General features: G+C 42.8%; 1 protein-coding gene across 3 annotated transcripts in view; it reads right to left on the reverse strand.

Annotated features, from left to right (window-relative positions):
* Positions 1–12,820, reverse strand: part of SKI (SKI proto-oncogene) — a 132,689-nt gene that overhangs the window by 95,695 nt on the left and 24,174 nt on the right. The gene's annotated exons all lie outside the window — the stretch shown is intronic.

Raw genomic sequence — 12,820 nt, forward strand, 5'->3', positions numbered from 1 at the left:
GGACAAGCCATTTTATAGTCTCTCGGCATTCCAGTCCCTGCCTAATTCCCATCTTTGGAAGAAAAAAAGAAGGGGGAGAGGACAGCCTGAACTTTTGACCTGTAGCGCAGACACCCAACCAGAACAGAGAAGAGCCATAAAGGTGTCTGTGCAGGGCCCTGATCTCACGACAATCGTCTGCAGCTTGTTTCCTCACCATCCTCCTCAAAAAAATGTTGATTACTTGTTTTATGATTGCCAGATGGTGGACTCTACTGAGAACCTTCTTCCACCCCCAGTGACTGCCTGACCCCACATAAAACTGGAAGGGGCCGACCCTTTCCTACCCCCCCCCACCACGGGAGGATGCAGAGCCCGTCAAACCTGAACGCAGCTGATCCCGGTTGTCCCAATGTGTTTCCAATTCTGTGCCAGGAATTCACGCCCAGATTTAGAATCGGCAGCAGGGTAGCTATTCACAAAGCATTTACCTTATAGCAAAAGTATATAAGATGTTGCCTAAACTGTGTCATACGCTGCTTCTACTTCAAGGGTTGTTGTAAATCAGCACAGCTTCTTTCAATTAATGCTGCTGCCTAGAGCTTTATTGCTAAAAAACCCATGGACAGCAAAGGTCCTTCCTCCAGGGACAGGCAGGATTATGAAACTAAAGGAACTCCTATCACCAGTTTATCTGCATTGAAGTGGGTGGGTACACAACTCCCCCAGCACAAACGCCGTGAGGGTGATACAGGGAAATAAGTTCTGTTTAAGATGCACTTCCAACAGGCCAGGACTCCCCATACCCACCTGCTTCTCAGAGCTCGGCTGAGGAGGAGCGATGGCCATTCACATGCCACTCACTCTTTGTATCTAACTTGACTTTTCCAGTACACAATCAGAAGGAGCTTTTCACCGGAGACAACACTGATAAACTGGAGAACTGGCTCAAGGAACTGAAGTCCCTTAAGGCTATTAAACATGAAGACGTAACTTCCAGCTCAGGAAACCCTTAAGCCACACATGACTGGGGTGTATATGAGGGAAGGTATCTCTGTACGAGCCTCTTCTGTCTTTCAGCATTTATATTGTCCACTTTCTGAGACAGGACACCAGTTTAGATGGGTGCACGAAATGGTCATTCTTACATACCACAGTTAATAAGGTATTTTTTTTCCTTCTAACTCCAGCCCACAACCAGTTCACACTCAGAGCCGAGTCACTTGGCCTTATTCTGTTATTTCATTCCCTCCACTGCCATTTTAACTGATAAAACCCCAAAGTTCACAACCTCACTGTCCGAGGATTCCCCTCAGATATAGTGTCCTCCCCCACATGAGTGATAAATAAGATTTACAGGGATGCTGACTGCATCATCCTCTAATCTCCCCCCTGACATACCAACAAGCCATAAAGTTTAGTGTGAGCCTCTTTCTGTTGTTGTTTACAACACAATCCTGCTTTAGCTTCTGTCTTGAATAGCTATCACGAAGGTCAGTTGGACCTAATTGCTCTGGGTGCCTCCTAATGACCACAAATAGCACCTTTTTAATGAGCAGAGAAGAGGGAGAAAGAAAGAAAATGAAAAAGAAAAGAATTCAGCCTTTCAAAACCAGAGAAAGCCTCAACACCCGGCTTCTCTCAATTACTCACATCTTTAACTTCTCATGAACTTTACTAGGAAATGCACAGACAGGAGCTCAGAAGGTATCTTCATTTTTACCACCTAGATTTAATTGGGGGATTGATACTGCTCTCACATACTTCAGTTGGATTTTATTGCTCCACCTCCCTGAGGTGTTCTCTTTATTCAGTGTGATACAGCACAGACTTTACCACAGCAGCACAGATTCACCACTGCGGTTGGGAAGCCACACAGTCACAGTGAGCACCCAGAGTTGGGTTAGGTACAATTTCCTTATTTACGTGCAGATTTGTTCAGATTCAATCATCACTTAAGTTTTATTTTTCTTGTATGTGGATTCATCCTACTCTGATATAACTTTCTCCACGAGATACAGTCCCAGAAGACTTGCAATACTCATCACTACACAAGAGTTGAAAAGTAAATTCTTAGCACACCTTTTTTTCTGCAATTTTTTGTTTAGGATTTTGTATTTTGTTTTTCTTTTCATCTCACATCTGGTCAGCAGAAGGGCTGATACATCCCCCTCATTTACTGTGTGCATGTAACTTACATCCCAGCACTAAACAAAGACCACATGAATCCTTCCAATACTGCCAAACAGTCTGATACTTTTAAAATACTTATAAAAATGCAGGAAGTTATTTACTGAATTTAACATGCACTTTGCCTATAAATAAGTTAACACCAGGGGGAAAAAAGTTGTGGGGTTTTTTTTAATCAATTAACACTGTGCTGGGAAATATTCTGAGAAAGGGGTAAGTGGAATGTGGATACCTTTTATAGTGGCGCCTGAATTAGGAATTTAGACAAACACCCCTAATCTTTCTTTAACAAAGTGACAGATCATCCAGGAACCAGTCCAGCCCAGAACGAACACTGGCCAGTCAAACTGGGTACAGCTGCACTACAGGAAAGGAACATGAATTCAAGGCTTCCTCTACAGCAAGATATGTAAAGTTTCAGTTTATTTATAGTCAATTCCTGCTATAATTAAGAAGTTCAGGTAAATAGTTAAGTGTCTCCTTCAGCATCCTCTCTATAAAGTAATACACCATAAGCATCTTTCATTAAAATAAATACTACTTTGCAAATCATGTTTCTGCAGAAAGCTCTCATAACCTGCAATGCCACACAGATACTGCTCCCACACCAGCAGGGAGTACAGTTTGGGGTGGGATGGGGGGGAAGCAGAGCTAAATTTAATTTCCATTTTACCAAGAGGCACAAAGAAACACTGTATATGGGAAAGAGTATTTTGATGTGCCGATCTAGCACTCTTTAATCCCCCCCCCTACTTTGAATGCAGCTCAGGGCATTTTGATAGTCATCCAAATTTTGATCTTTCTTCTCCTACACTGAGGTTGGTTTCTGGGTTTTCTACTTCTTCAAAGAGGCACCATGCTACCAAACAGGATCCTGCTTTTTTTTTTTGTGTGTGTACAAAGAGCAACAATAAGTCCTTCCAAGATCTCACCAGGCCAAAGGCAGCATACGGAATTTCTTTAAGGTACATATTTCTTCTGCTACTGACTACAAGCTCCACCCTAGCAGACTGTAATCCCTTGTTCCCGCTCTCTGCTGAAGTGTTGGGGAAAGGAAAATTCTAAACATTACATTTTCTATCTCACCTGGAAAGAGAGTAGTACAACATTGCCAAAGTCCACATGCATCCATTCAAATGGGTAGAATTAAAACAAAAACAAGCAATCCACCACCAAGAGCAGCACTGGAAGGGGCTCTAAGGTCTCCCTGGAGCCTTTTCTTCTCCAGGCTGAACCCCCCCAACTCTCTCAGCCTGTCCTCACTGCAGAGAAAAGCCTACAGCCCAGCAGAAGAGATCTCAAACACAAAGCTTCCTTTATACTCTTGATAATCAGAATCTCCAAAGTGAAATGGCATAACATCTATTTTTATCCCTGGGAAATGACTGAGAGGAAGAAGGAAAGAAACAAAGACAAAAGAGAGATTAGATATATTGCATCCAGTTGTGCACTACAAAAAACACCTCAAAAATACCTGTTGTTTTTCTTCTCCAGTCCTGTGAATTTCAATAAAGCATGTATTTATCTAAACCAATGTAAACAGTAAGGGTCACCTCAGGTTCTCTTATCTTAGTGAATCTCTAAAGTGTTTGTGTATTTCATTTTCTACCAGAATTCTTGAATCCATACAAAGTTAGCACACAGAAATTAGGATATAATTTTAAATTATAGGGATAGTTATCAAAAATGCCAGTACAGACACACGAAGATGAATTGAAAGTAACATTCAGTAGGCCTCTATGTTCACAGTGCAGGGCAAACATCTGCAAATCAGACCCCAAGAAGCATCCCAGAGCAGAAAACCCCAAAACTGAAAGAGGTGGTGGGGAGAATAGCTGTACTTATCTAGAGAACAAAATCAAAGCAATCCAAAACGTTCTAGCAGTGTCTAGGGAGGGAATCAAGTCGCAGGGCAGCTACCAGGTCTACCCTCAGTTAACCCACGGCTGCAGTAGCTCAATGGAAGCTGGCAGAACAGCCTCCTCATTGACTACCCCGTTTCCTCTGGGCACTGGTACTGCAGCTTTGCTGCTTCAAACACCAGACTGGTAGTCATGACACCCAGCTTTTATTCTCAGGTCTGGAGATACAATAGGGAGGTCAGAACACCACACTGGAGGTGAAGACTCGATGGTCCTAGGCTGCCTGCCAGGAGGAAGAGCTTATCAAGTCATCAGAATACAGCAGAGCCTGGACTCTAGGGTTCTAATTGCAGGTCCACCAGATAACTCCTTGTGTGGCCATAGACAAGCCGTCAGGTCGTTCTCTATCTCAGTTTGCTCCTCGAAGGAGCAGATAAAATAAAACTCTTTGTCACAGGGTCACACAATGGCTGTTTAACATATGCAAATGATTCTAATAGTCTCGGGCAAACTAAGCAGGAAAGGCAAAGCACTGCTGGTGGTATTGCTGTAACTGCAGTCCTGTCAGCGTGTGATGTCACTGGGGCAGCCAATCTGAATGCTGAGCACACAGAAGTTTCTTTAAATGCAAAAGCAAAGCACTGTGAAAGGATTGTATTCCTAATCACGTCTCCTGTCACAGCCCTGCCTTCCATTTGCCCTTAAATCCCAGTGCGGCAGCACCATGTGCGTGTGCGAAAGTGCACGCCTGCCTGGCCTCTCCTTTTGAAAAGGGAATCTAACAAATCCTTCCAGACAGCATTAGAGAGGAGAGGAGACACTACCAGATCAAAACAGCCACCTGAAGTGACCCCTCTTCTGCTTCAGAGACACTTACAGAAGCTCCGTGCAGGAGTGGGAACGACAGGAATGCAGCACGACACAAGGAGAGAGCTCTCTTGCCAACAAGTTCCTTTTAGCTGATTGCAGGCAGGTCCTTCTCCAACACTGGGAGGTAATGGGCCTGCCCTTTAAAAGCAACACTAATTATCCACTGGCCACCCTTCTCCCAAGAAGTGGCACCACCAATGTAAGAAGGGACATGTTTCACAGAGAAGTACAATGCAGCCTCTTCTGTATATCAGACCTGAGAAGTTACACCACAACAAAATATAGCCCATCAGAAGCATCCCTCATTCACAATCATCGGGAAGCCCCCAGCCAGAAAAAAAAAAATAAAATACCAACAGCATGTTTATTCCTGCTTGGCCCAGCTCCTTTGCCAAACTACAGAGTTTAAGAAAGTTTAAGAGTCTGAGGGGCTGAGATACACACTTTCTGTGCCTGATTATGCACATGCTCCTGACTCAGGCAGCAAAAGCACTATCTATCTGGAAAAACTGTATGTCAGGATCAAAATCAACTCTGGGAAAAAAGAAATAAAATAACACCTTTTGAAATCATCTGTGCAAGTACAGGCTGGAGTAAGATTTACCAAGACTTTTGGTTTATTCATTTTGTTTTCCGAGTATCTCCACAGTCTTAATGGAAAGTGGCAAAGGGCATTCTGAAGATCTTAAACGCTCTTTATCCTGCAGCAACCCAAAATAGCATCTTGCGATGTACTTGTGAAACTCTAAAGAAGCCGCACAAAGGCCTAGAAGCCACAGGCAGTGGAAAATGGAGCACGGCAACGCAACTTATGATCACACAGACCACAGGAACATACATAAGAGGAGAAAAGAGAGACATTCATTCTCTAAATGAGTAGTGAATGGGAGCCTGGGAACTGCATGTTTGGGAGAACTTTAAAAGGGACTTTTAAAGAAGGGGCACGGGCTTTCCCAGCACTGACCCGCCACCAGTAAATCACTGAGTTTCTTGGCTTTTTACTACAACTAGTATTGCCCTGTCTGAGCGCCTCAACAGTTTTCATCAGTATCTGACTTTAATTGCAAGCTGTTCCCAGAAGATACTAGGGCACAGATGAAAGAGTGCTGAACACTTTTAAAGGCTTTAGCCAGGGACCTGTGCTGTGGGTAATTTAATTAACAGTTCAGCATCCAACACGTGACCGCAGCCAACTCTGATGCTGCAGGTCTTCAGCCCCTTGGAGAGTGACCTATGAATATTCCAGAGGAGGGAACACGTCCCCTCTTGCTCACTGACTGTTCCTAGACAAGGTCACTAAGTGGAACACCACTGTGCTTCCTCTCCTCACTCATCTTCTTACATTAAAAGTTTTTCCTTTATTACATGAAGGAAGTGTTCTCTCCCCAGAGATGTTCCTCAGGACTGAAAGCAATGCTGTGCCACTGTCCATCCCACAGGTTCTGCGATGTTAAATTAATACTTGGTTTAGAACAGCACAGCACTTCCAGAGGTGGTCCAAAAGTTATGGCTGAATCAAGACCGCCTACAGGAACGGACCATGAAGTATTTCTCAATGTTTTCATGCAGATTTCACTAGAACCTGCTGACCTCTCCTCTTAAAGAGGAAAGAGCAAAATACACCCATAAAAGAGGGGGAGGAGAGACTCTTTCTTGCTAAATCCTTTTTCTGTGAAAGCAGAACTGTTTCTTTGAATCTGCATTCAGGTAGTTCTGCTTTTGCTCTGTTCAAATGAGAAACCAATAGAAAAAGAGAAAGACAAACAACGTGAACAGCCTCTGTAGCTCCATGGAAGAGCCACCTACCAGGTTCCTTCAAATATCCTTAGATGAGCATAATGGATTCTGGGTCATTTAAAGCAAGATGTGGAGAGTAGGTTGCTGAATAATTTGCTTTATCTCAGGAGAGCAGCAGAATGCTGTATGTCTGAGAAACACAGAAGAGAAGACTTTGTCTTCTCCAACTGGCTGCTTTTTGGGGGATTTTTTTTTCTTTCTTTATTTCTTTTCTTTCAATACTCCTGGACAGAACCACCACGACTCAACTACAGAAAACATGAAGTTAACTCTCCCTGTTTCTCCATGGTCACACAGCTACAGATTTTCCAGAGGTTCGGTGGAGTTCACAATTTCCAGTCTTGTATGGCAAGCAAGAGATGAAACACAACAGATTTTTCTTCAAAGGAACTAATAATGTGAAATTACTTTCATCGTATCAAATTTTGGCATCAAATGCAAAGAAATATCTAAACCTTGGACTGCATCGGCATGCACAAATAGGAGCTGGAAGCTTCATTTCACGATCATCTTATTCAAACAGATGATTTACCCAATCACAGCCATTTCAAAGAACAAAGCAATCCTATAAAAGAGGCTGAAAACCTTGACACTTTGCCCTGCATCCAGCTATCCATAAGCATGTCCATTCACATCAGCAGAAATAAAAGGTGTCAGAAAGGACTAATTTGGGCTACTGCTGCTTACCAGCTGCATGTTGCATCTAGAAACAATTCTAAAGTTTTGAGAAAGTTACTTGTATCTTTCAATATTGATAATTTTAGAATGTATACATTTGTTACTCTCTGAAAAGCAGGCCAATACCAGGCATGCCCAGATGTAGGCACAAACTCACTTGGGTCTTTTGAAAATCACTGGCAATGAGCAAATTATGCTCTAGTTATGTCAGTGTACATCCGAAATCAGTGGAATTCCACAGGCTTTTCACTGAGAGCAGTGTCTGCCCTATTTACTGTATCAACCACACACAAAGCACAACTGACATCTTACTGGCAACAAGCTGAATGAGAACATGCCTATCATAGCTAGCATTTAACACTATAGATACATGTGAATATGTATTTCAGAGTTACTATTGTTTCCTTTTCCCTCTCAAGGGAAGAGATTCCCCATCCCCCAGCCCTCTCCACCTCATTTCCATCTGGCTGACACTGCATTAATGCTAAACCTCCAGCTGGATCCCACAGTATTGTCTTGAACATTTTGTTCCAGCAGAGCTGAACTCTCGGAGACTCTCGGCTCGGAGCACAAATCACAAGGCTTTATGTACATACAAGAGCAGCCTCTCAATAACAGACTGTGCCCCTGGTACCGTGGCGGACAGGCTGGAAATAGGGCTAGTTCATGGAAGGAGGCCAGTTGTTGTGCTATGGGGTTTTTTGTTTTGGTTTTTAGACACTGCCTCTTTTCACATAAAGCAGACAAACAGGGGAGACACTCTCTCTCTCTCTCTCCCCTAATGAGGGGGGGTTTACTCCGTAACTCGTACAGCCTTCCCAGAGTGTGGTTTGAGAGCGGGAGCCACCCTCACACAGCGCTACGCTCACACGGTATTTTTAAAGCAGGATTACCAGAAATAGGTAAGTGAACTGAAAGAGCCCACAGCACTCGGGTCACAGTTCCATGTATTTGCATTTTTCCCCTCCTCCAGTGAAATACACAACAGCCTCTGGCCACAACAGCAGCCAAAACACAGGGCTAACTTGGAATGGCTCGAGCTCCACATCTCCAGCCCAGGTCAGACGCACACCAGTAAAGATCGACTGGACCAGGCTCCTGCTTAAGTTACCAGAAAACATCAGTACCAGGCAGGTAGTTTCCTCACACCCACTGCAGGCAGGGAGCACAATGCCCTGCAGGAAGAGGTAACAGGCCTGGGCTGTTCTCATACTTCACCCTCATCAAACGTGGTGAGAGGCCTCCCATGCTGGAAACTCCTGTGACCCAGTTAAGAGAGACAGTGACCCAATTCTGTAATGACAGGAATGAAGCCCTTCTCATTTTCTCCAACAGGAATCATTTCAACTAAACAATTCAATTCCATTAGAAGCAGCCCTCTCACACAACAAAGATTTGCAAAATTCCTTTTTTATTGCTATAGATTCACCCCTTTATAGGGCCATTCACGCCATTGTATCTTCAAGTGCTTTAAAAATTAAGAAAGCATATTTAATATAGAATAATAGCCTATACTCAAATTCCCCTCTTGGTTTCAAAGGTAAGAATTCCAACCTCACAACAGAACGAGACCCTTCCCATAGCCATCTGCACTGTTTGGAGTGATGCTTTCAAGGCAATATTACTCCTAGTAAGAAATATACAAAGTATTTCTCATTTAGACTAAACTCTGTTTGTCACTCGAGTAGAAAGGTAATGCAGAAGTGCCCCAAAATGCATATAAGCATATTGGAAAGTATCTTTTGTACTTCAGAAAACAATACTTTTGATGAAAGCTGTCTGACAAGCCCTTTGCATGGGAGAATCAGGTGCTAAGTGACACAGGGATCTCACTGCAAGTACGAATATGACAACGTGAAAAGTCAGCCACAAATACAGAGAGGAAGTGCTAATCACTGCACTTGTGTTTAAAGCAAGGAAACAAAGCCTCTGCTTTATGTGAAACTTTTTTTACTATTGTGGAAAGTTCTGATTTACACAAATCCACAACCTGAAGCCACCTGATGATGCAATTTTAAAGTGAAATAGATACATAAAGACTTTTCAAACCTCTCCTTACAATACAAAGCAGAAAACCAGTTTGGGGGGGGAGGGAGGAGAAGAGTGTGCACCAAATGTTTTACTAGCATAATTAAACCAAATCATTTTATCACAGAACCGCCCTAAAATGTGTGAAAATCCACTGCATCTCTTGAACCATTCAACTTGGTAAGACTTGTGGAAGAGAGAGCACTATAGCACTCTAGAAATTTCTAATAAATGGATAAAAAACAAAACAGATGCTTAATCCATTCTACACCAGTTTATGTTTCTTCTTCGTGCCATGGTCACGAGTTTACTTTTTAATTCATTAAACCCACAATGTGTGCAGTGAATACGATGAGATTTTAGAAATGAGTGTTACCACCCCAGCCAAAAAGCACAAACGAAAAGACGTCAGAATAGGAGGAAACACAGTAGTTTATTCAGATCAGAGCTTTTGACAGGTTTGTCTGACCTAACCTTGTCTTGCCAACACAGTAGACTACAGAGTAAGATTGCTGGCTCTGAGCAGGGACAGAAGATGTTATCTGATAGCTGTCATTATACAATTGACTCATATCACATGAGAAGACCTATAAACTACAAGGCTGGAACATTTATTGTAAAATACTTGGTACTCATATACGTCTGTCTTTCAACAACTTCGACCCACAGATGAAGTCCTATGACAACTCAATGCAAAAAGGCTTTTTTTTTTTTTTAAACAGACAGGACAATTGAAACAGAATGAAATACTGTCAGAGCTCAAGAGTAACATCCATAAAAACCTAAAAGAAATTCACTAATTCTTCACATGGCATCTGAGAACACATACATATGATAAAATAACCACTGCTTGGCTGTCTGGGCACTAGCACCACTACAAATCAGTGCAGTAGTTCAAACTAGGGTGATGGCCACAGCAAATCACTCTGAGCCACATTTCCACCCTCAGCACATTGTAGTTTACAAGAAGAGCTTGTAAGGTGAGCTCATGGCCATATTTTTCAGTTTCTGCCAAAGAAAATTCTCCCTCAACAACCCAGGTCTGCTATGGTCTCCTTTACAAAGTTCCTGCCCTTTTTTCGTTCTGTGTAAAAGATCAAATGAAATGAGGATCACATCCTTCTTCCCTTTACAAACTGGAAACCCTCCCAGCGATGACCACTCTCTCAAAGCAGCACAGCTGCACGGCCGTATTGATTAAAAGAGGAAGTTTTCCTTGACACCAGAAGAGTGACACCCTGGAGACAGTGCTTGTGCAACCTTCTCTTGGGTCTCCCTGCTGCTGATTCCCCTGTCAAAGCTCAGTCGTCAGGATTCAAAAATAAAACTGTAACACAATGTTTCATCACTATTGCTCTCCTCCCTCAGCAATATGAACTGTACCACAGGATCTCACAGAGATCCTCACAAAGGTCTACAGAAAAACAATATGTAGGTAGTTTGACAGGAGCCTTCCTAGGCCCCATACCCACAAGGACTGCATACTCAAAATAACTATATTTTTAACACAGGGCTAATTAGAGAAGGAGAAATTTGGTTTGGCACTTTCTCTTCTGCGGATGTCAACAGCTTCTGAGGACACTACTACTTGTCTCTTCCACTACCTAAACTCAGAGCAACCACAAGCCTGTTATGAGTTGCGTGTGAAGGCCAAGGTGAGGAATCGTCTTAGCACCTTTCATACATACTCATAAAGAAACAACAATTCTCAGCAATAATACAATCCTGTATATATGTAAAATGCTTCACTAAAGTCCTCTTAACACCCCTGTTGGGCAGGGAGGTAAACGTTGTTAGTCCTGTTTCACAGAGAAGTGAAGTAACTTGCCCAAGGTCACCCAGTTAAATGGTGTCAAGAGCTGGGACTATAAAAAAGTTCTCTTGACTCAATCTTCTGCCCTGCCCACTAAAGCAGAATCACCTCCCTGCACCCTGGGTAATAACACAGGGAGGACAGTTCCTTCCCCACCACCCCTGAACAAGTTATACCTAGCAAACACCAAGTAATTCCAGAGGAGGAATGAATGAACTCCTGTATAGTTAGTTCCAGGAGCTGATCCAGTCCAGGCCTGCCCACGAACATAAGGAAATTCTTTCACATACACAGGAAGAAGACAGACAGACTAGGAAGAAAGACAGACGTGAAGTGCTACATATAGAGTAAAGCTTTGCAATCTCTGAATAGGAGGTAAAACAGACTGACCACCCCAAGAACTCAGCTGCCTCAATAGAGATTCAATTTTTAAAGTACATCAATTTCTTACTAACCTGACTTACCCTGCAAAGCCTCCAAGGTGTGCTTGTGGCTTTAAATATTTTCCTGTAGCTGCTTTGAAGGCAAGAACAGACATGATCTCCAAAGCATCCTCTGATATGCAGTTGGGGGGGAAGCGGGAAGGAGGAGGAGGTGAATACTGTAGCTAGCTGAGAACTGTCAGATTGTGTTTGCCATCAAGGAATGCCATTTCCCAATGCCTGAGTTTAACTCTGGAATGAGACACACGCTGCTGCTGACCCCTCTGCTGACATTCTATAGACTCCCTTATCTCATCAGCCCCTGAGCATCCCATCGTCACTCCTCCGCGTTCTTGTTCCCAAACTGTCAATCTCTCTGCAATGACTCACAAGGTTCTGAACCCACCATTCGCCTCTGTGAGTCTTACTATTTTTTCATACATGTCCTTCTGGTTTAGATTGAGAGGCGTCTTATTCTTTTTAAACGTTAAAAACAAAATTAAAAAGAATTACTGAAAGCAATATGCCCTCAGCACAACAGCCTCCCTGAGAGCACTGCCTACTTCAAAGAAAAACACAAGAATCTCATTCTGCTTTCCAGTTAGAGTGCTGTAAATTAGGAATAATTCTACTGAAGTCAATCAAGCCACAATCATTGTAACAACCACTGTGAGCAAAGGCAAAGCAGGGCCTGTGGGCAGATTTCAGGAGTGACAATGGATTAGAAAATATATTGCAAGGGTGTATTGAAGTTTAGGTCAGCTTTACACATTTTCTATGTACTCGCCTTACAACCCACTTAAAATTAGGATTTTCTTTACCTACATTATAATCATCATCATTATATATGACATATATATATGAGTTGTTTATGCATTTACTAGATTAGATGCTCAGAAGCAGTGGTGCAACCACCACCTGGGCATTACTAACACTATTCTGAGGAAGGTGGAGTGGTTTGAGATTGATGCCAAACCAAAATTCCAACACAGGCTTCATTCGTCTTACCTGCGTGACATGGATGCATCATCCATCACGGATGGCTTCAGTTCTTTACCTTCTGTCACCTCACAATTCAGATTATCCCATATTAAACCCAAGGCTCACTCAAGACGGCATTTTTAAAACTGGCAGAGTTCAGCAATTGGTAATGGAGCTGTTTTAATGCCTTCTCATCCAAT

This window comes from Calidris pugnax, unplaced genomic scaffold (assembly GCF_001431845.1).
Source record: "Calidris pugnax isolate Ruff unplaced genomic scaffold, ASM143184v1 scaffold129, whole genome shotgun sequence".
In the NCBI taxonomy this organism is placed as follows: Eukaryota; Metazoa; Chordata; class Aves; order Charadriiformes; family Scolopacidae; genus Calidris; species Calidris pugnax.